General features: G+C 43.5%; 3 long non-coding RNA genes across 3 annotated transcripts in view; 1 reads left to right on the top strand and 2 right to left on the bottom strand.

The window, feature by feature from the left end:
* Window positions 1-23450, bottom strand: part of LOC122216607 — a 153000-nt gene that overhangs the window by 60606 nt on the left and 68944 nt on the right. The window lies entirely within an intron of this gene.
* Window positions 4756-12826, bottom strand: LOC122216604. The gene is made up of 2 exons (XR_006200986.1): window positions 12387-12826; window positions 4756-4950 (listed from the first exon to the last, which is right to left on the bottom strand). It is a non-coding gene; the product is annotated as an uncharacterized LOC122216604 (long non-coding RNA).
* LOC122216605 lies at window positions 12904-22444 on the top strand. Its single transcript, XR_006200987.1, has 4 exons — window positions 12904-13061; window positions 15075-15284; window positions 21518-21786; window positions 22308-22444. It is a non-coding gene; the product is annotated as an uncharacterized LOC122216605 (long non-coding RNA).

The raw sequence follows: 23450 nt of genomic DNA, 5'->3' as shown, positions 1-23450 counted from the left end.
ACGCTACATTTAGGGGCCCATGAAAATATTTTTAATTTCTTTTAAAATCAGAAAATAAGTGAATACGGCATACCCTGGATTATAGTCATCTTTATACCATTACAGTCCTCTATATGAGAGGGGAGGGGGATGAGAGAGAGGAGGGGAGGAGGCAGGGGGAGGGCGGGAGAGAGGGAAGGAGGGAGAGTTGATGGAGGAAGGAGCCCTCTGAAGAGAAGAGTGTGTAGGATCCACAGAGGTCATAATGCAGCACAGACAGCACCTTCTACCCCTTCTTTCCCTGGTTGTCTCCTACTCATCACTTTGAGACTCAGTCAAGGGCATGGGGCACCTAGGTGGTTCAGTCAGTTACGCATCTGACTCCTGGTTTGGGCTCAGGTCCTGATCTCACAGTTTTGTGAGTTCGAGCCCCACATCAGACTCTATTCTGGCAGCGTGGAGCCTGCTTGGGATTCTCTCTCTCTCCCTCTCTGCCCCTCCCCTGCTCATGCTGTCTCTGTCTCTCTCAAAATAAATAAATGAACTTAAAAAAAAAAAAAAGACTCAGTAAAGGGGACAACTTCTACGGTAAGACTTCTTTGAAATAAGAGAGGGAAAGCAAGCAGAACTTAAGAACTAGTCATCAGAAGTATTAGATGACTCAAGTCAGAATCACCTGCATGGGCACCATGAAGACAGAGTGGGAAGCTTCAGCCCAGGCCAGGCTGTCAGGAGAGGAAAATACAAAATGAGCAAAGTTGTGTACCCAGGCGGAGTGAAACCCAAGTTACTTTACAAACATAATGAGGAATGAGAGAAATCTATAGAATCTCATTTCCTCCCCCGGGTTATAGAGAAACGCTTTTTTTGCCAATCAATTCTAATAATTGATTAGCTAATAAGAGACTGCATTTACAGCTGTAGGCAATAGTGGGTTCACTATCACTGGAAAAGAGCTTTCTCACAGGGAACAAGAAGCCAGCAAGGTGTGGGTGGCAGAGGGAACATCCCTCTGTCCAGAGATTCGCTTGAAGAAACCAACACTCCCTATTTTGTTATGAAAAGGTTTTCAATTTTTCAAGAACTCAGACTGGTCTCTTTGCAACTCATCCCCATCAAGAACGTTGTCCTGGAAATGCAAAAATAGCACTACTTAACATTGTGAGTTCAGAATAGATTAGTTGCGTCTGTATTCAAATTTCATCTTCTCCCCAGAGATATATACCTCCTGTCATTTTCCGTATTTGCATCAGTGTGAAGAAAGTTGATACGATCAACTGACCAGAGAAGTCCAAATGCAGATGAAGAAAATTATTTTATCTGCGTTTCTTTTCTTTTCCAGCTCAATGGAGATATAATGGACGTATAACATTGTGTAAGTTTAAGCCTTACAATGCCATGATTTGATACATGTATACTTGTGAAATTATTATAATAAGGTTAGTTAACACGTTCACTGTCTCACATAACTACCTTTTTGGTGGTGAGAACATATAACATTGAAGATCTATCCTCTTAGCGGTTATTAAGCAATAATACAATATGTTTCACTGTAGTCACCATGCTGTACATTAGATCCCCAGAACTTATTCATCTTATAACTGGCAGTTTATACCTTTTAGTCACTATCTCTCTCATTTCATCTATCTGCCTGTCAGCCCCTGGCTATCACCATTCGGGGACTTGTTTCTACCAGCTTGGCTTTCCTCAATTCCAAAGGTAAGTGGGATATTACAGGAGAACTCTATTTTAAAGTTTGAGCCTTTGCACTTGAAGAGACAAAAGCTTTGACAGTCCGTATTGATATGAACACAGCCCAAAGTAGGCTGTGTTCGGGCCACAGAAATAGACCGGTAAAGCACAAAATCCAAATGACAACAGAAGAAAATTAAAACCGGAACAGGTAAAACTCAACAGTTGTCCTCAACTAAAGTTTTCACTAAAACCCTGATGTGGAGGATTTTGAGTTGCAAGGATATCATGGATTTGTGTTATTTAATAGACTGAATAGAGCTCATTTGAGAACATGAGTTCTTTCTGCACCAATATTTAGTTGACCTTAAAGCTTTTAGTTAAAAGAACCACCCACATACTGTAGAAGACAGACAGGTATGTTTACCATCTCTTTTCTTGTTCACAATGAGTTCACCGGTGAGAAATGCTTCTTACAAAATTGGAAAAAAAAAAAACCAGGACCAAACCTTGCTCTGTTTGAAACATCCCTAAAAATAAATACCATGAGTTTAAACACTGCATAGAGGAGAAGGAACATTTTTAGGCATACATTTCTCTGTTGGTGTTTTGACATGAGATTCCCTGCGGAACGTGCCTGTTTTCTACATGTCTGCTTTTTTTTTCCTTTTTGTTTTGTTTTGTTTTGCAATAACTCATGTTTCAGAGGTGATTTGTTTCATCTGTGTTTACAACAGGCTACAAACTCGTTTGGTACAATGCTTTGTTTCTTATAATTTATTTGTAACAAATCAAGCTCTAAAACCCTTTTACTCCCTACCATCAAATTGGTTCAGTTTGTTTTAGGAAATATTTTGAAATCTGTGCTTGAATCTCTGCTGAAATTATGCTGCATTACAGTTTAATTAATGTCATCCAAGATTACTACTAATTTAAATGGTTTCACTCGAGGTGAGTTTTAGAAACATTGTTTCAAAATCACTGGTGCATTTTTTTTTTTTTTAAATCAAAGTCTTGCTTAATCCCCAAAAGTAAGAAGAGTCACGTTTACTTTTTGTACACAGTTCAGTTTGGTTCTCAGTGTGATTCCTAAAAAAAGAAAAAAAGAAAAAAAAAAAAAAAAAAGGAAAAACACCATTCGACAGAGCCCTCAAATCAATGTGGCTCACTTCAGGGAATGCTTTGTATGCATGTTACCTTTTGTATCCAGTTACAAAGTCCAGCTCGAATTTCTACAGTAATCATAACCCTACAGAACAATTACATTGACAGTACTGTAGATGTAATTAGGTAGTTTCAATTTCAAACGCAAAATTACAATTTGCACTAAGAACTAATAAAAACTAAAAGAACAATACTTTCAAAAAATAACTAAAGGTATTGTGTTTCGCTAAAATATCTTTTTAGTTATTACTTCCCAGTCAAACAAGGGAAGCAAGGTGAGGTTTTTAAAAAGGCAGAATGACTTGGTGAGAAGGGTATTATCAAAATTCAACTTCACTTCTCTTGGGCAGTCACATATAAGGGACACAACTCTCTGAGCCTTATGTGTAGAATGATGGGCCTGGTCTAGGGGACATCCCACATTCCTTCTGTTGGTGGCATTTTGTGAAACTAATGACATTTTGTAATTTTTACCGCAAAATCAAAATCGTAAATTTCTGGGGAGGAAGAATCTTACTTAGTCAGGTCCATATCCACTGCTTGGCATAAATATGCTGTTATGTTTTCTGAAGTTGTGATTTAAGAACATAATGTAGGGGGACCTGGGTGGCTCAGTTGGTTAAGCATTAAACTCTTGATTCTGGCTCAGGTCATGATCTCACAGTTTGTGGGATTGATCCTGGCGTCAGGGTCTATGCTGACAGTGTGGAGCCTGCTTGGGATCCTCACTTTCTATCTCTACCCCTTCCTTGCTTGTGCGCTCTCTCTCTCTCTCTCTCTCTCTCTCTCAAAATAAATACATAAATACATAAATAAATAAATAAGTAAATACACTTAACATAATGGAAATTTAGAGTAGATTAGGATATTTATTAAGTAAAATGCATCAGCCTGTTATGTCAAGACTCTCTCTGAAAATAATAGGGCTCCAAGCAATTTTTTGGAAGCATGCTTTCCACCTACATGTAGGATGGAGCTTCTGGAACAGCGGTCTACCATGGGGAGACCAGTGAGCTCAATTAGTGAGAATGTGAAAAGCACTTCCTGCAATCCCTTCTCTGTAACTTCCGTCAGCTACATAGTAAAAGCTACCAGAACTATGTTCTCCCATGGCGCCTTTGGTAGTTTAGAATGTTCCCTGGGGCAGTTCATGCCATGCATGGCCCATGTGAAATTCACATACATGTTGCTAAAGTAACATGGTCCGTCTTTGGGGTCACTTTGCCTGTCCTCCCAAGATCTTTCTCATTGCTCTTTGTCACCGCTGCTGAATGATGGTTCCCTTGTCTTTGGCCTGCTCTTCTCCCTGGAGATTTCCTGAAAGCCCACATCCTGACTAGACTCATTTGCCCATTGCCAGGTCTGGGCTCCCCAAATCCTCCCTGACAGCCCTGTGCAATTTGTAAATAGTCGCCCTCCCTTTATCACCTTTACCCAAAGCTGTGCATGTAATAGATTAAATTCCAGTTATCTCTTCTCCTGTGTCCTTCCCCTAAGCCCTTTACCGGTCTGCATTGCCTTGGTCATATTTATTTTTACCATTATCAATTTCCTTCTCTGTGCATGGGAAATGGGAACGGAAACAGTGCTCAGGTGTGGCAGAAGTGGCTTCGTACACAGGGGCACAGCAAGAGACATGGACAGGAAGTCAGGACACCTGGGATGAGGTCAGAGTTCCCCCCAACTTCCTTGGTAACACTGGACAAGTCAGATACGTGCTACCAGCCATGGTCCACTTAAAACCTGTGTTCTCTGAAAGAGGCATGACCTCGAATTCTCATCCACTAGAGAGTTTCAGATAACAAATGGTGGAATGCACACACGTGGAAATCCACCTTGGAAGCTCACTGCAGCCATAGTCATCCATCTTCAATATTTAACTTTCTTTTTAGAAACGGCCGCATCATAAATTTCTCCATATCACAGTTTGCTTGTTTATTTGGTCTGATAATTAAGGTAACTTTGGCATCAGCATGCCACTTCCTTAAGGAATGGAACGCAAGGCAGCTCACGGAATGTGGAATCATCCTCTCCATCTTGCTTAAGGCCTTCACGCCGAAGAAGGGAAACACAGAGCTCAAAAGCCGTCTTGGAAAGGTCAGTCGGCTTCTGTTTCTCAAAAAAGAAAAGAAAGAAGAAACCCTAAAGCACAATGAAAGAGAAGGGAACCGTGCTGCCTTATGGATTATTCAAGGTTGTTAACCAAAGCCTTCTTACCTGCCTCTAATCGCTGCCTCCCCCGCACACCCTCCTTTTTCCAGGCATCAGAGGAGGGCAAATTAGATCATATATTTGAAGCGCTTGGTCTCCTTGTAGGAGAGGGGTCATATAAATCTTCAGTGTTGTCACTTTCTATTCTCTCCATGCCTTTGACCTTAGCTCGCTGAAAATAATTTATAACTGGTTGTAAGGCACCTGAGAACGGCTCCATCCACCTCATGAGTAAAGAGCCTGAGGCGGGAGTGCTTGGCAGTCACACTCCCTTGACCAGAGAACCCCCTCCAGCGCTTCAAGAGACAGAAGTATCCGGACAACAGCAGCTGTGACATGCCACATGGTGGCAGCAAGTAAGCCACCGGCCAACGAAGTGGGCTAGAAGTCAGAGTGCCGCCTCCCCCTGGCTCAGGCAGGCCTCCCCTCACCTGCCCAAATGTACCAGGTGAAAGGAAAGTCAGCTTTGTGACAAGGACCCGTGGATACTCACGGATACCCGTGAGTCCTGCCCACAGTGAGTGTACCGGCTCCATTGGAAAGTGTGGCTGCCATGTGTTTTCATTCACTGAGTACCAGGACTCAAGAGGGAAAACAGATGCTGACAAGTCTGAGACGACAGAGAAAATAAATAACAATAAAGAATTTTTAAAAAGCAGGTCTATTGATGCCCTGTCTCATTTAGTGTCATCATTTTCTCCCAGGGATCCAGGTCATGAAGTCCCATCTTCTTTGCAACCCACACGTAGTTACAACTGAGTGTCACTTGTGTCTCCTGAATATTCCCCATCACCCGTTCGTCTATTTCCCCAGACCCAGTTGCCTGTTTTCTGTGGCTTCTCTGAAGACTTCTGTGTAGTAGGATTTCTTCTAGTGCACCTGTCTGATCCATCCCCTTGTATACTTCGAAACCAGAGAAATTCTAAAAGGTGATGTGGGAACAGAGTGGTCTGGGGGTTCAGGCCAGCAGATGAGTTGGGGACAGTGAGGAAGAGGAGGTGAAAGCTGGAGCGCTTCCTGCTGTCACAGCTCTGGGAACTGGAGTGAGCTCTGCATCAGCCTCCTGGCAGGAGGTGTGAAGCGTAATCAGTATTCATACACCTGCCCGAAGTTTTTCCATGGCTCTGAAATGTGTCTCGTGAGACGCGGTCGCACTCAGGAGCTAATCCCTAAATACATTTTCAGCCTTATCCTTTATTTCTCCCACAGAGTCACCCAACACTCAAGAAAATCGAAAGTCTATGGTCTTCATGACTTTTATGCTCACGTCATCATCATTCCCAGGATTACTGATTCGCTCATCCAACTGGGAAATTCTACTTGGTCTCTAGTTTCATGAAAGGACCACTTCCTGTTTTGAAGTCTTCTTTATTATCCACAGGCACCCTCCTCTACACATCTATTTACACCTTTTCATCTACATGTTGTGTTTTTACATGACTCTATTTTAATATTTTGTCTATATTTGTTTCCTCCACCAAAGTGAGCTGTCCCTCCTAGGTTCACTGATTATTTTATTCCTGGCATCCAGCACCATGACTGGATGCTACTGGAATACTTGATTTTGCTGGAAGCAAATTACATGTCTGAAGGATTACAAAGAGGCAAGTGGAGAAGAGCGGAAGCAGGCATGAGCGCTTTAAGAACAATTTCTTTTCCCCACTTTTCCATGCTGTGAGTTTATGCCGCATAGCGGGGAGCTGGGACACGTGATGTGATGTTGAGATCTCGTCCTCGGAAGTTAAGCCAAGTACCTTCAATATACGTAAATCGTAAATCGAAATGCCAACATCTTCACTACCCCCGCCCCCACACCTCACACAGCATCTCACCAAACGAGTTTGAGCGTACGTGGGTTCAAATCAGGTAATGCTGAACCCAAGGTGATTGAAAGCACCTCACCAACAGGTTCCAGGGGCAGTGTTTTATGGGGAAGACCTGGAAGCAAAGCAAATAAATTTTACGACTGGTTGAAGCATAAGCAGCTGTCTTACCTGGGAAAGTTTAGTTGGTTATTTGTGGTTGCCTGTTCTTACGTTTCTATATCAGCTTTGAGTGCATTGACTCAGTCTCAGGTGTCAGTTTGCTTATATAAGCCGCCAAGGTATTAGAGCCACCCCAGTCTAATGGCTCCCTGTTTAACAACTGAGAGTGCTCTGTCCTACATTCAGTCTAGAATTCTCTCTCCTTTTACTTCATTTAATGGATTCACCGCAATAGAATTATCTTAAGTTTATAAGGTACTTTATAATTTGCCAGAATTCAAAAGATCGTGGGAATAAAAATTTCCCAAGGCCAGTATTTAAGCTGGGTGGCTTTAGTTGGCTTTACCATCCAATCGTATTCTTTGACCCTGATCTCCACTATTTGAAGTATCCGCCACAAGTTGAAAGCATTACGTTTACTTTATGTGAAACATTTAACACAAAAACTTTAAATAATGACAATCTCAGTCTTCAAGAAAACCAAAATGCAGAAGTCACTTGCCCAGTTTTGCACAACCAGTAGCAAAACGCGGACTCAGACTCAGATCGTTCCCAGCCCAAACCATGTGTTCCTGTCCTTTCCTTCTGCCGCCTTTCCATAACCAATGTCGATGCCAGGCCTTATGTCTTCAGACTTCCAAAATCACAATCATTGCCATGGTTCGATTCAACTTCATTATTTTTAAAAAATGCAGTTTCCATGGGAAAAAACTTTCCTCCCACCTACTCCAGGATTATAATCCAGCTTTCAGCGCCACAGCACATTCTTTCTTTTTAGGCAAATTAATTACGAGCTTTGATTAAGAGCCTATGAAGACTTCCTGCGCCAATCTGCACAGCAGAGGTGTGCTGAAAGCCTATGTGGTTGAAAGACCAGATCAAGTAAATAGTTCAGAGGTTTTAAACTACTCATTCCTTAGCCCAACTCTAAAAAGATGGAGATTTTAGTGCCTTTGCACATTTCCAAGTACTCTCTCTGCACGTTTGAGTCTGTTTTATTCACTGAGCATATATTTGAGCTATACGGACATAATTTCATTGCCAAAGTCAGTGGAATCTAACTTTCCCTATCTCCATCGCTGTGGACTTAGTTCAGGGCCTCATCTCTTGCACAGGCAACTGCATTTATCAATCATTAATGTAGATGGCACCCACAATTATAAGCCGGCTTCGTGTCAGAAATTTTCATACAGGCTCTCCCATTTTGCTTTCAAACCATCGTGGGAGATGTTCCCCGCTCCCACCCACATTTTACAAGCCCATCAGAGCCAGAAAATAACTTATCCATCATCACTCGACCTGGCAGAGGCAGAGCAAGATATGAAAATGAACATTTTCTCCTGCCTTATTTTCATACCATGCAGCAGGGGGCCCTGAGCTCCTGGCTGGGGGGAGAATCCATGCAGTGATGAAGGGGAAGAAGGGCTAAGATACACCCTTTGCTGTTGACCATAGGCCGTAACCAGCCACCACTTTCTTAGGTGGTCTCCATATTCACCCTCACAGGCACCGACCGTCAGAGACCAAAATGGGAAAGATTTCTGAGGGCAGGGAAGCCTAGGCCAGGAAGGGAGGATAAGACTTAGAAAAGTGCAGAGAACCTCAGAAGGGAATACGGTTTGATGGGTGTTGACAGAGGGGAGGTGACATTACTGTGTTTGTGATCTTCAGAGGCATTGTGCTAGACACTTCCACTTGCATTACTCACAGATCTACTATATTATCTGTCCCACTTCACGGATGAGGTAACTCAAGATAGGAGAGAATAACTATCTTGCTTCAAATTATACAGCTCATAAGTAGGAAAAGCAGAAGCAAATCTGAATAATTGAGTGCCTACAGTGAGTCAGTTTCTGGGTACTCAGGAGAAAAAGACAGTGCTATGAAGCTTTGTGTAGGTGTTGGGGGTTGGAGGAAGCAAACAAACACTCTCAAAGAAGCACACAGAGTTTGTTAAGAAAACACGGAACGGGGACTCCATCAGACCGAAAAGTCATGAAAAGCTCCTTTGAAAGCGTCCGTGAAAAGAAAGAGGTGTCTGAGCCCAGCTGAACACAACACATACAGTAAGTATGCTGGCTTGGGTGAGGCAATCACGCAGATGCCCCGGGAGCATTAGCAAACTAGTTGGAGCAGTTTCTAGAGTTTTTAATCTCTAACCAGGAAGTCTGGGTGTCATTCCGTAGGCAGTGTGGTGGCCCGGACGATCATAAGGTAGGAGAGGGCCTGCATCCGTCATGTTTGCCAATTCAGTATCTTAAGGGGCAATGTCACTCTTGCAAAATGGAGGCAGGATTCTAGGATGCAGAATGCAGTGACACATTTCGGACTCTGATTATAGGGCAGGGGTACATGCGGTGACCAGGATGGGGCTGGAAGTGTATTTTTTTTAACGTGCCTCTATACACAGCACCAGTGCATAATTGGTGCTTTATACATATTAAGATGATTTGGGGGCGCCTGGGTGGCTCAGTCGGTTAAGCGTCCGACTTCAGCTCAGGTCACGATCTCGCGGTCCGCGAGTTCGAGCCCTGCGTCGGGCTCTGGGCTGACAGCTCAGAGCCTGGAGCTTGCTTCCGATTCTGTGTCTCCCTCTGTCTCTGCCCCTCCCCCATTCATGCTGTGTCTCTCTCTGTCTCAAAAATAAATAAATAAATAAATAAATAAATAAATAAATAAATAAATGTTAAAAAAAAAAGATGATTTGGACAAAAATATGAATAGGATTCATCTTAGGTTGGATTCTCTAGGAGCAGAGGAAGAAAATAGCGTTCTTGTTAAGTGATTGTGGGGAGAGGCTCTGAGGAGAAGGGAGTGAGGGAAGCAGGGCAGGAGAAACAGCTCAGCAACGATATGGGTTCCATGGGAGATGGGCTTTGGTCTGGCTCCACATGGAAGCGCCTGACCACAAACCACAACAGGTATTCCACCCACCTGGAGGTAGGTGTTTGTGTTAGGCTAAGGGCAACAGAAGGGTCAGCCATGACTTGTTGGCACCTAGGAGAGCAGAGCAGCTGGTAAAGGATCTGAGGGCAGGAAGAGCTTCCCCTAGAGCAGGGATGTTCAGGGCGCACCACACTGGGAATATCTTAGAAATGCGTATTTCTCAGATATGCATCTCAGGCCCCACTCACACGTGATGAACTTGAAACTCTGGGAGCAAGGTCCAGGCAATGGTTTTCCCATGCCCTCTAAACGACGGGGATCCCTATAAAGTTGGAGGAATACCACACTGCAGGATCCTGGACTAGGTTCTCTCAGACTCCTCCTCCCCTCTTGGTGATCAGACAACTTCCTGGTCATGGAGCCCTTGAAAGAACAAAATCTGACCTTGACCTAACATGGCAAGGGAGGAATGTAAAGGAAAGGAAATGTCACTGTAGCACTGGGTATACTCAATGCTTATGAATTTCTGGATTTCTTCCATAATAAAATCATTATAGAATTCAGTCAGATTCAGGAAGGAGCCTAAACTTTACTGGTAAGAGAGAATAGCTTATTCTGTATAACTTAGAGAACAGCATAAAGTTTAGGGGATAAAACTTTGGCTTTATATAAGAAAGACTTTTTTTTTAAATTGAGGTAACTATATATAGTAAAATCAATGCAGTTGCCATGTATTGAGGACCTACTATACATCAGGAACCTAATTACATGACACGTAGAAATCAGGGCCTCAGCTGGATTAGAGAAAGGAATTCATTTACCTACAGTTTTAAGTAGGTGTCAGACCGTGGTATGAAGTTTTTATTTTTTTTTTATTTATTGTTTTTAAAATGTTTACTTATTTTGAGAGAGAGAGACAGTGAGAGAGCGCAAGTATGAGTGGGGGAGGAGCAGAGAGAAAGGGAGAGAGAGAACCCCAAGCAGGCTCCGTGGTGTCAGCACAGAGCCTGATGCAGGGCTTGATCCCACAAACCATGAGGTCATGACTTGAGCTGAAATCAAGAGGCGGCTGCTTAGCCAACTGAGCCACCCAGGCGTCCCTCCAGTATCAGGTTTTTAAAAGACTGGATTCGGGGCGCCTGGGTGGCTCAGTCGGTTAAGCGTCCGACTTCAGCTCGGGTCACGATCTCGCGGTCTGTGGGTTCGAGCCCCGCGTCGGGCTCTGGCCTGATGGCTCAGAGCCTGGAGCCTGCTTCTGATTCTGTGTCTCCCTCTCTCTCTGCCCCTGCCCCGTTCATGCTCTGTCTCTCTCTGTCTCAAAAATAAATAAAACGTTAAAAAAAAAAAATTTAAAAGACTGGATTCATATGAGCAGAAGAATTTGCCAGGAATATGCACTGTATCACATTTGGGGTGCAGAAATTTACAAACAGGTCTTCGGTCTCAAAAGAAGATCCTTATGATATTGGGCCACAGGGATGATGTGCCAGGCCTCTAGAGAGAAATAAACAATGGGCAGAAATAACCTGGGCAGAAATAACAAAACCCTGCAAAATTAAAAGGTAATTTTCTACCTAGAACAGTCTGAAAACACCCATAAAAAGACCTGGATTCCAACCAGTGATAGACAGCAGCTCAGGGGCAAGGTCCAGAATGAATGCTGGGCAATGAGAATCCAGAGCTGGGAGCTATATCCAGGAGAGATGGGCCACTAAGGGAAGCATATCAAAAACCCAGGAAGGTCTCCATGGCAGAGTCAGTGGTGATAAAAAATTCCCAGGGGACTTGAGGGGTTAATAGGAGTCTGGGTCCACCAAATGGGCAGGGGCTAATCTCAGCAGCTCTTCTGATGGCATTGGTCAGAGTTTCTGCCCAAGCTGACCAACAGCAAACAATGATGGGGAAGGCTCATGACATTGGACCACAGAAGAGAACTGCACAGGTGCTTAAAATAGCCCAAGTTAGGGGTGCCTGGGTGGCTCAGTCGGTTGAGCGGCCGACTTCGGCTCAGGTCATGATCTCATGGTCCGTGAGTTCGAGCCCCTGTGCTTGGGCCCTGTGCTGACAGCTCAGAGCCTGGAGCCTGCTTCAGATTCTGTGTCTCCCTCTCTCTACTCCTCCTCTGCTTGCTCTCTCTCTCTAAAAAATAAAGGCTAAAAAAAAAATTAAAAATACCCCAGGTTATACAGGAAACAGCCCCAGGACTCACAGGCAGACTCCAGGAAGGAGGAGGGCACCTCTGAATGAGGCCAGACAAGGCTCTCTATTCTCCCCCATGAAACTGTGGGGCTGTAGTTACCTGGGTATACCAAAGTATCTCTAATTCTTAAAATAGTCACCTACAGTATGTGTTGTTAATCATCTCTCCAGATTAAGGAGGGAAAAGCCAAGGCTTTAACAGCTTTATTTCTGCTCACAGCCATACAGCTAGTCAGGATTTAGCTCACTCAAAATTCAAATTAAATTTACCTGGACTCTTCTCTGTGTAAGTGTTTCTCAAAATGTAGCCACTTGAACACCTATGATTGAATGGCCAACAGCATCTCTAGAGCTTGAGTCCCAGGAATCTGAACCTGCAGCAAGTTGGGTGATTTGTGTTATGCACACATTTCTGAGGACACCTCCTCTCTCCATGTTGCCTCTCTATCTCCCACAACAAAACTAGGATCCTGCAGAAGTACGTGCACCATGGAGAAGCATTCCAACCTGGGATGGATGACCACAGTTCGCAGATGTCTGGGAGTGGGCTGCTGCAGGGCAGGTGCGGAGCAAGAAGTGCTTGATTCGATGACCTCACAATGGCCAGCTGCCATTGAATTTCATAAGCCCAACCTCTCAAACTTCCTAGAGAGCTACCATGGATGGAATTTTGTGTTCCAGAAAGATATGTTGGGTTCTAACCCCCTGTATCTCAGAAAGTGACCTTATTTGGAAATAAGGTCATTGCAGGTACAGTTAGTTAAGATGAGGTCATAGTAGAGAAAGGTGGCCCTTAACCCAATATGACCCATGCGCTTATAAGAAAAGGGACAATATGAAGACATACACACAGGGAGGACACCATGGAAGGACAGAGCAGAGATATAAATGATACAGCTGCAAGCCAAGGAGCACCCACGATTTCCGGCTACCATCAGAAACTAGGTAGAAGCAAGGAAAGATTCTACCTAGAGTCTCAGAGGGAGCATGGCCCCACTAACTTAACTTAGGACTTCTAGCCTCCAGAACAGGAAGAGAATAAATTTCTGTTGTTTTTACAGCAGCCCTTGGAAATTAATTCCTTATAGCAGCCCTAGGATATTAGTATGACAGCTAATGACAGGGAAATTTAGTGCTTCCTCGCCTCCTCTTTTGCAGCTAAAATTAGATTTATTTATTTTGAGAGGATGGGGGAAGGGCGGAGGTAGAGGGAGAAAGAGAATCCCAAGCAGGTTCTACATTATCAGCGCAGAGCCCAACGCAGGGCTCAGTCCCAGGGACCATGAGATCATGACCTGAGCCAAAGTCAAGAGTAGGGATGTTTAACCTAAAGAGCCACCCAGGTGCCCCAAACTCTTTTTCTTTCTTGACTAAGAGAGCCTAGACTTGAAATCTCTGAGACTGAACATACGCTATGAAATCAAAAGTGTCTGTCTTCAGAGAATGTTGATGAAACGTTTGAATCCTCTGGCTTCCCCTCTTCTGCTGTCACCACACGAAATCTCTTCCAAGGATGATCTCTCTCTCTCTCCTACTTCTGTTACTGTGAAGAGAAGTTCCAAGGCACAAATGCCCCTGCTGTAATCTCCTTCCAACGGTGCTGCAGACCATACCAAATTGCATCAAATCTAGCAATTTTTGGTACAAGAAAGGTTATCAGTTGTTGGGGGAAAGAAAAAATATATATAAATATATATACATTTTATACAACATTTTAAAAGCACTGCCTCTGAGTCGTTCCTGCCAGTTGGAAGGGCCAAATCTCAAGGCCAGCAGCCTTTTGATGTTGAAATGTTTGTGTTGCCTGACAGGACCCAAACATTTGTAAATCGGGGACTAAAGCTAATACTGATCGCAGGGGGAAGGCAAGGCCAATCTCCCACTTCCGTCAGCTCAAAATAAATGTTACTTCTTCTAAAGGCACATTTAGAGCCTGAATCCAGGATGAATCAGACCGAGTGTTCTTATTTAGATAATAGTGAAATCAGGCCTTAGAGAATTGTTAGTCAGCAAAACTTAATTTTGGTAAACCCATGCTGCGGGAAAGGAAATGAAGGGAGATGGAACCGGATTTAGACCTGCCGGAGACCAAAAACAGCGAGGTACACAGGAGAAAGATCAATCTGATGTTCCTCTTGCTTGAGGAGAAGCTGGGGTGAGCTGCAGGAAAAGGAGTCGCTCACTTTGCAAAGTTGGTGAGCTCCTTCCAGCTACGAGATCAGCCTGGGAACACTGTCCTACAGTGGCTTCTCACGGATACCGCTCCACTCAATGGCCTTCCTCCTCCTTGGCCACAGCTCCTCCAGCCAGGCTCCTGCTCATCCCCGTGGCTGTCACCCCTCCCTGCATGGTCTCAGAAGCTGCGGCCCATCATGTCTGGACAACCCTCTGGGACCTCGGGTGCAGAGGTATTTCCCCAGCAGAGCCCTTGCGAGGTGGGGGCTGTCACTTCTCATTCTGAAGCGTCTCCAATATGATGATGGATTAAAATGGCTCTGGGCAAGAAAGACAGTCTGCCCATCCTGTCCTTGTCAGTCACCAGATGTGGGACAAAAGAAAGTTATAGCAAGAAGTGTTCCTCTGCTTTTCTCTCTCACACTTCTCTCAGTCTTCTAGAGTAATTCCAGGAAGGAATGAGAGACATTAATAGCCAGCGGATGGGAGCACTAATCTGCTTTTAAAAGTACTTCATTTAAATTCTTCCTGGTCCTATGACAGATTTCTTTCAATCTGGCCTCATTTCGTCTGGTGCTGTCCTCAGCTTAAAAACTCACAGAACTCACTAAGCAAACCACAGGAACCTCGGAAGTTAAGTACATTCACTGTGGAAGGGTATAGCACATCTCGTTCTCTCAAGGAATTGAGGTAGTCTATATCCCACTTTACTGAATACATCTGAAAAAAGAGAGGAACCATAAAAGATCTAAAATGATTTTCATTCTGTTATTCTCCAATCAGGGTGCGCCAGTCTATGGGAATAAAGTCATGGAAAATACCCTCCATTTTCCCTTAATGTGCAAATATTCGTGGAAGAGAAATACAGCAAAGAGAAAAGGCTATTACAGAAAGAACCATAATAGACATGAGGAGAGTACGCAGGGAGGATAAACAACGCTGCCCAAAGATTTGCAAAGACGTGTTCTTGCAGGAAGACTGAAGGTTCGCCAGGTATTGGCACATAAGAGGAGGAAAGTGGTGGGTGGTGCCTGTTGGGTGGTGGGGGGCTGGGGGGAGACAGGGAATGGCAAGGAGACAGGTTAGGTCCTTAGGGAGCAAAACCTATGATGTTTGTGGAAGGCAATAAGGAGTTCAATGGGGATGAGCAAAGATACAGACAAGAAGGAAAAAGAGATTGGATGAGTGCTGGAACATAAAGACTATTGCAGAATAAAAGTAAGTTTTCTCTGGCAATGGAAAGTCATTGATAGGTTTTAAACACAGGACTGAGGATTGGATAAAGTTTTGACAATTTCTCTGGCAGTAATGTGGAAAATGTTTTAGAGGGAACAAACCTAGGAGTGGGGTAGGAGGCTTGTTAAAATACTGTTGCCACTACCTAAAGAGCAGAGAATACACGTCTGGGATATAGGGTCAGGGTCTGAAGAGGCAGTGCCATAAGCCTGGCTCTCTGCAAACTATGTACACAGTGAACTAATCTGGAATCAATTTGTTAGAAGGACAAAAAAAAAAAAAAAGAACCAAAAATAAAGATATCTTAAGAAAAATAATTTTCTCACCCCCTACTCCTATCTAAGGAAGCAACAACACCATCATGAAAAGAAGCTAGAATTAAAAAAAAAAAAAAAAAAAAAATATATATATATATATATATATATATATATATATATATATATATATATATATATATCTTGGGGCGCCTGAGTGGCTCAGTCAGTTAAGCAACTGGCTCTTGATTTTGGCTCAGGTTATGATCTCATGGTTGGTGAGTTTGAGCCCCATGTCGGGCTCTGTGCTGACCGCTCGGAGCCTGGAGCCTGCTTCGGATTCTGTGTCTCCCTCTCTCTCTGCCCCTCCCACATGCTCGCTCTCTCTCTCTCAGAATAAATAAATAAAACTCAAAAAAAAATCTTGATAGCATCCAGACCATTTTTCCCATAGAGGGGAAAGATTGTTTTAAATATTAACTGATATATTTTCCTGCGTTGTAATTTTTCCTTACCTGCCACCATTCTACCATTAAACTGTTTGAGGGTAAGACTAACAACCATAAAAAAGGGAGGTCGCAAAAGACTCCAGCGAGAACCACCTTTTAAACCCCTGATCTCCTAACCCGGTCTTGGCACAGAGGCAGTAACTAACTCAGTAACTCACTCACTGTTGCTCAGCCTGTAGGAAAACGTTGTATTCCTTTCCAGATGTATTTCTGGCTCTTTGATGACAACTCAAGCAGATCTATGACTTTATGGCCACTCTTGGTTTTAAGAGCAGGTCCTGTTTTCAAGACTAGTGCTCCCTTTTTGGTACTACAGATGTCCCTTCGAGCATACAGCAAAAGGTACTTTGCCTCATCCAGAGAAAGCTTTATACTCAGGCCATCCCTAACCCAGCCTGGAGACCTAGACACCTTGGACACCTCCCTCTTCCCATTGAGGCTCTTACTGAAAGAAGAGTAGGAATATACAGGAAAGGGGCAAACATTCTTCTCATTTATTAGGTTTGGTTCTAGTGGCCCTCTGTAGTTATGCTGACTAGTGATGTCCTCCATGAGACAGGTGTCACATGCTGATTCTTCCAAGGGGTCCAGAATCCATTGTGTGAATTTCATCCCTGCACAAATTCCTGACATGGACAACTGGACCATTAGCCAATCACTCCCTTTTCAATTTCTGTCCCTGGGAACACTCCCACAGATGTTGGCTTCCCCTTGCCCCTGAAAGATACCCTATTGGATAGCTAAGAGATGGTTCAAGTTTAGCTACTTTCTGCACCATCCATTTGGGCCATTCTCAAACACCCTGCTGCACTAAACACTAGGAGCGCAAGCAGTCTGCCACTGGATGCCCTGTTTCCCCACCCTGCTGTCACAGGGGCTCCAGTGACCTGTTGCTTCTGGGCTAGAAGCAGGCACGCATTTCTATGTTTACCAGGACGCTCGTATTAAGCTCCCTTAAGAGTAACCTGTGAGTGCTACACTCTGATGGGCTTCGTTGCAGTGACCTGTGACTTTTGCAACTCGGCAATATCCACCTGGGGAGGGTGTTCCCAGTCCCTTTCTTTCTGACCTCAAAGAACTCTCTGGATGATTCTCTTGGAGAACCCCTTCCCGCTCCCAACCCAAGGAAAAGGTAAAAGCTTCAGACATGACTGCTACTGTAAAGTTTATTGTCCTGTAACCAATTCCCTTGGAATTGCCAGTCTCCTGTTTGCATAGGTTGTTTGGGGAGGGGAGGGTGGGGGATCAGGAGCCTGGTTTGGCAACCTTTTCACTAGCACTGGAAGTACTAACTGGCAGCAACTTGGTGCTCTATTTAGAATGTCACAGTACTTACTGTTCCCGGTTTGGGGCTTCAGCCAAAATTCCAGGACAATAGGAAAAGCCTCATTCAATATCCTATTTTAACAACTTTGAAAACTGAAGAGGACTTTTGTCATTGTCATTGTTGTTGATTTTAGCTCTTCAAGAACTATAGTGCTCGGAATGTAGAGTTCAGCTTCAACTATGGAGGAAGGAAGAGGCAAGGCTGACCTAAGAGCTGTGTAGCAACTAGACAAGGAAATAAGAAAGTAAAGTTGTGTACTGAACATGGGTAATGGGGAAAGCTTTGGGACGAGATAGAAACGTGTCTGCACGTGTGAAGGTTGGTTGGGAAACCACTTCTTGCTCCGCTTTTGGGGTCAAAACCTTGGGAGGGAAGGGTGGTTGACAACTTCAAATAACTTTGGAGGCTCTCAAAGCAGAGAGGGTTTATCTCTCTTGCTGTGGGGGAGAGCTCTTTGCTTTACAAAGAGCCAGAGGGTGGAACAGAAACAGCTATAAGGAGACCCAGAGAAGGCCCTGTGGAGAGTCCTACAGCCCTGTCATGGAAGCATCTAAGAGTATCTGAGAGTGCTAGCCAATAGGAAGAGCCCTCCAGGCTGGAACAAGGAGGAGACAGGGTGTGTTACATCTATAGGCACCTATAGGTGAGTCCGCAAGCAGATGATACAGTCCCAGCAGGGACAGGGGTGCGACCAAGACCTGGAAGAATGAGACAACCACAGCGGCGGCCTGTAAGAACACATAATGGGTTGAGGTTCTATGCTCACCCCACCTCACCCCAACCTGGAGCTAGCACAGACTTTTGCACCTTGATTCTTCCCCAGTGGAAGAGAAGGAAAGGGGAGGGACTGGGAGAAATGGAATTGACGTAGTAGCTACCTAAATGAGATTGGATTTTATTTTTTATTCATTTTTTTAAAGTTTTATTTGAGAGAGCGAGAGAGAGAGAGAGAGAGATAGTGTGTGCTAGTGGGGGGTGGGGGCAGAGAGAGAGGCTCTGCACTGTCAGTGTGCATCAGCTAGAGCTCAAATGGTGAGATCATGACCTGAGCTGAAACCAAGAGCCAGATACTCAGCCAACGGAGCCGTCCAGGCACCCCTGAATTTTAAATAAAAATGACTGACTTACCTTAATTTGCAAGGTTGAGTTTTTTGCCTTAGAAAAAAAAAATAGGTGGCTCATGAGCTAAGTTGAACGCAGGTATGGAGAAACATAAACGCGTCCTTTGTCCACTCCAGACTGTATGGCTAGGCAGTCCCACCTCACACCCGGTCTTAAAGATGGCAGATTGCAACTGGGTTGTGGTGAGGAGTGGGAACTGCCTTAGAATCTAAACAGAGTTTGCAACGAAGCCAGATCTCTACCCTGATCGTAATCATTGCCTTACACCAGAAGGGGTAATATCTATAACCACAATGGGCTGATTAGGAGCATTTAAAGAAGAAAATATTTCACTAACACATTTCCTTTGGATGTGATGAATCCTGTCCTGCCACAGCCAAGCTCTCCAACCAAGCCAAAATCCAAATCTCTAAATAATGTGTTCCTCTCCTTAATCCCCATCACTTAGACATGCCTCCATGTTCATTAAAATTGGCGTCAGAATACCTGGAAGGTTTATAACCTTCATTGAAGCAATGGGGGAGATACTGATTAGGTACAGAGGCAGAATATGTGCTTATTTAGCAGGGGGGCTCTAAGAGTCAGCATGCCGGGGGGTCAAATCTAGAGTCTGCAATTTACTCTATGCGCAACCTTGAGCAAATTGCTTAAATGTCGTGTGCCTCAGTTGCACCTTGTGTAAAGTAAGGATGATTACACTAGTTCTCTCAAGGTCTCCTAAATTGAAAGCCAACATAACTACTTACAGGTGAATGTGTATAGGAGTGAGTTCTCCGTCAGGTCAGACATTCAAGTTCAGGCTGGACAGCCACATGGTGGGGATGTTGCGTTGGACTGAGTAACTGGTGAGATCCTTGCCAGCTCTGAATATCCTTTGAAAAAGAAGGCTCAGTGCCAAAGAACAGCATCCACTTTGAGATAAACCCAACTGGCTCTCATTTGGAAAAGGAGGCCAAAGACACACAATCTATTTGAAACTAAGATAGAAATGGGCCAAGTCCCCTTTGCTGTTGACTCAGCAACGAGAGAGTTGTGTCAGGTGCATTAGATGTGGTCAGGAAGCCTGGGCTAGACCCCAGTTTGCTCTCAGCAGCCTGTCTTGGGGAAGCCAAGTAATAGACACGGACTGCAGATTCTTCACTTGTAAAATGGGTGTAAAAACTGTTTTTTTCTCAAAAGGTACTCATGAGGATGAAATGAGCCAATGTGAAATTGCTTTGAAAATGGTAAATCACAGGATGAATATAGGTATTATCATTTTCAGAGCTCAAATTACACTATACATCATTAATTCTGAAAATAACATATGTAACCTCAGACTCAGGCTGTGACTAAGCCCTTATTTTAACAATCGTGATGGGTGTAGAAGTTAGAAAAACTACCATTTCAAAAGTTCTTGCATATTTTCTCTACCACTCAAGAGTGGAGACTCCAATTTACCTTCAAGGGAAGCTGTGACTTTCTGAACAAAGAAAAATAAAAACAAAAACAAAACGAAAGGCACAGCACCTGGGCCATATAGGTTTATGCAAAGATAAGCAATCTTACCTATTGTTTTTTTTTTTAATTTTTTAATTTTTTTTTTTAATTTTTTTTTAACGTTTATTTATTTTTGAGACAGAGAGAGACAAAGCATGAACGGGGGAGGGTCAGAGAGAGGGAGACACAGAATCCGAAACAGGCTCCAGGCTCTGAGCTGTCAGCACAGAGCCCGACGCGGGGCTCGAACCCACGGACCGCGAGATCATGACCTGAGCCGAAGTCGGCCGCTTAACCGACTGAGCCACCCAGGCGCCCCATTACCTATTGTTTTTAGGAATAATTAGGTCATCCTCAACTTTAATGCTGAAGTCTTAGACCCAGTAAAGCTTTTCTCTATAAATTTTTACTCAGATATTTATGGACAGAAACTCTACACCAGGCAAATAAGAGTGGTGACAAGTCAGATACGTTTCTCATGGTGTTCACAGGCTGTATCATAGGAGACAGATAAAATAAGCAAAAATGACACAAATAACATATAAAGTGCCCTAAAGGCAATGAGGAAGTAAAAAAAAAAGTGCTATTAAGAATCTGTAAGCTGAGGACCACTAAATGTGGAACTGGGGAAGTTGTCCTGAGAAAATAATATTTAAGCTGAGCCTTGAAAGATGAGCAGGAATTACCCAGGTGCAAGATGCCAGATGAGAGCAGAAATGTTTGTCCATCGTTTCTTTGAAGATAAGTGCTCTTTTCCTCTGGATGAATTTAGATGACTATGCCTATAAAGTAATTGCTATTCATGGTAAGTTTTGTGTATTCTTCTCTGGATAGACAACGTTACCAGAAGAAGCAAGCTAAGGTGAAAAGGGTTCAAGAAGGGCAAGGATATGCTGCCATATTTTATGTCTCATCCTGGAAGGAGGTGTCGTAAAAAGAACAAGACTGGGCTCAATATTGACTGGACATCCTAGACTTCATGTGTGGCTTTACGAGATGTAGCCCTGTTGGTATGATCGTCTTCCTGTCCCCACTTGGTATCCAAAGTCAAGGTCCCTCACTAAGTAAGGCTGGATTTTTACTTTATGTAAGCGAATCATCTCACTGTACCATCCTGTGAAAAGGTTAATCCCGGGAAAGAAAATGAAGACTCACTTTTTGTACCTTTAGCCAAAGTGTAGTCTGGGCTTGAACTTGAACCTGAAAACAAGCATGACCTAACATGATTATTATGAGGAATTGCCTGTGATGTGCTTTCCTTCTTTCTTCCCCCGTCTTGGCTGTGCTCTGTTGGAACAGTGGAACTTTCTCCTCCATACTTGGGAAGGTGAAGAAGAGAATCCCGTTCTGGAGCCTAGAGCAGTGGTGGAGGCCTTGTCATCCATAGAAGACAAGTATGTCTGGCAACAAGGTGATCCCACAGCAGTGAGAAATGTGGCGACAAAGCTGCACTTTATCCTGGCACTGTCATCCTATAAAACAGCTGCGGCTAAGAAACCTCCCACCCATTCTTTGGTGTTCTGGGAAACAGCCTGCCGCAAAGTAACATCCTTCTCCAAATGACCTAAGTAAGACTTGCAGACGCTCCCTTGTTTATATATGGTAAGACCAGACACAGAACCTCCACATTTCCATTCTTTGTCTCATACATGATTGCCTATGATGATTGCTCCCCCCGCCCCCTACCCCACAATCAGAACAAAGTGCTTATGAATCCAATTCTGGTTAAGTTTCTTTTCTCTCTAATCCCTGAATTCTGACCTGAGCCTGAGCCAGCATCCAGCCTCTCCTTGATTCCCATCCACTCCCCAAGGACAGGCTGACCTCAGAGTATAACTTTCTGTGATGTGATCAGCCACCCTTTCATCCCTGTTCCACACACATGGGTATTTCTGGTCTTGTTTATTTTCCTCAAAAGAAAAAACTCTCTCTGCCTAAACCTTGATCATAAACCTTGCTGATCTATTATTACAATAGTAGAACTCTCCGACCACATGATCAGAGAAAGAATCCTGGAAATAATCCTTGAAACAATCCTTTCAAATAAAGTCTCTCTTTACTAAGTCCAGATTTGTTTTTTATTTGACAGTGGTGAGATGGAAGTAAGCCCCAAGTGGAAAAATATGTGGGACTCCATTCTGAACACACGTTCAGATGAGTTGGCATCCTGGAGAAGCGTCAGAAAGAACAAGAGAAAAGTATAAAGAAGGACAATTAGGTCAGAAGTCTTCATGGGGTCATAATTTTGGTATTAAATATGAAATGTAATCTAATTTTGGGAACAGTTTTTGGAAACCGGATGATTAGGTTACATATAAAATAATTTTTTAATGGGAAAAACACCCCGGGTGGCAGAATCCAGCCAGCTTACAGCAAGCAATTCTTTCCCAGGTACTGGAAATTGCTCTAGCATTAAATCTAGCCTATTATGAAGAATATGCAGTTAAGGAATAAAGTCCTTATCTCCACAGGCAAAGACTCTGCCTTTGGCTAGGAGTAATTCCTCTCTCCCTACCTGCCAGGAAATGCAGTCCCTAAAGTTTTTCTCAAAGGTGACCCCAAACACCTCTAAGAAAGTTAAAGACACAACAGTTCCTTCTATCATTGCCACATCTTTGTTCTGACCTTCTCCAGAGATTGAGGTTTCGTCAGTCTTCAATAAAAGCAGAATTATTAACACCTTAACTCTTGTATTTACTTATCAGTTAAACATATAATCCTTTAAAGTAAGAAATGGTAGGAACAGGGAGGAAAGGCTAACCTTTAGAGTCAGACACACTGAGGTTCAAATGCAAGCTCTGTCACACATTCGCTCTGTGATCTTTCAGGGCAGGTTAATTGAGCTCAGCAAGGTCATCACTAAGTGGAAATGATAGCTCTCATGATATTAGAGCATTATTACTAGGATTGGTAATCACTAAAAACATTAGGATTATTACGATCGGTAATCACTAAAAACATTATGAAAACATTCTTGGTCTTGAGTAGAGGGTTACTAAATCTTATTTTTCCCCCTCAATTCATGCTGAGCACATTTGAAGCCAGGTCTTCCATTTTCCCTCTCTCAAGTCCAACACAATGACTGGGTTTCATCACTCATTAAAGCCGATTATTTAACCAATTTTAAAATTATTGTGAACATAGAAAAACTAAGTTCAACACTAACTCAAAAAGACTTATAATGATTTTTCCTTTTTTTTTGTCTTCTTCTTTCTATTTTCTTTAGGAATTA

This window comes from Panthera leo, chromosome A3, assembly GCF_018350215.1.
Source record: "Panthera leo isolate Ple1 chromosome A3, P.leo_Ple1_pat1.1, whole genome shotgun sequence".
Taxonomy (NCBI): domain Eukaryota; kingdom Metazoa; phylum Chordata; class Mammalia; order Carnivora; family Felidae; genus Panthera; species Panthera leo.
This window is presented reverse-complemented; position numbering and strand designations above follow the sequence as displayed.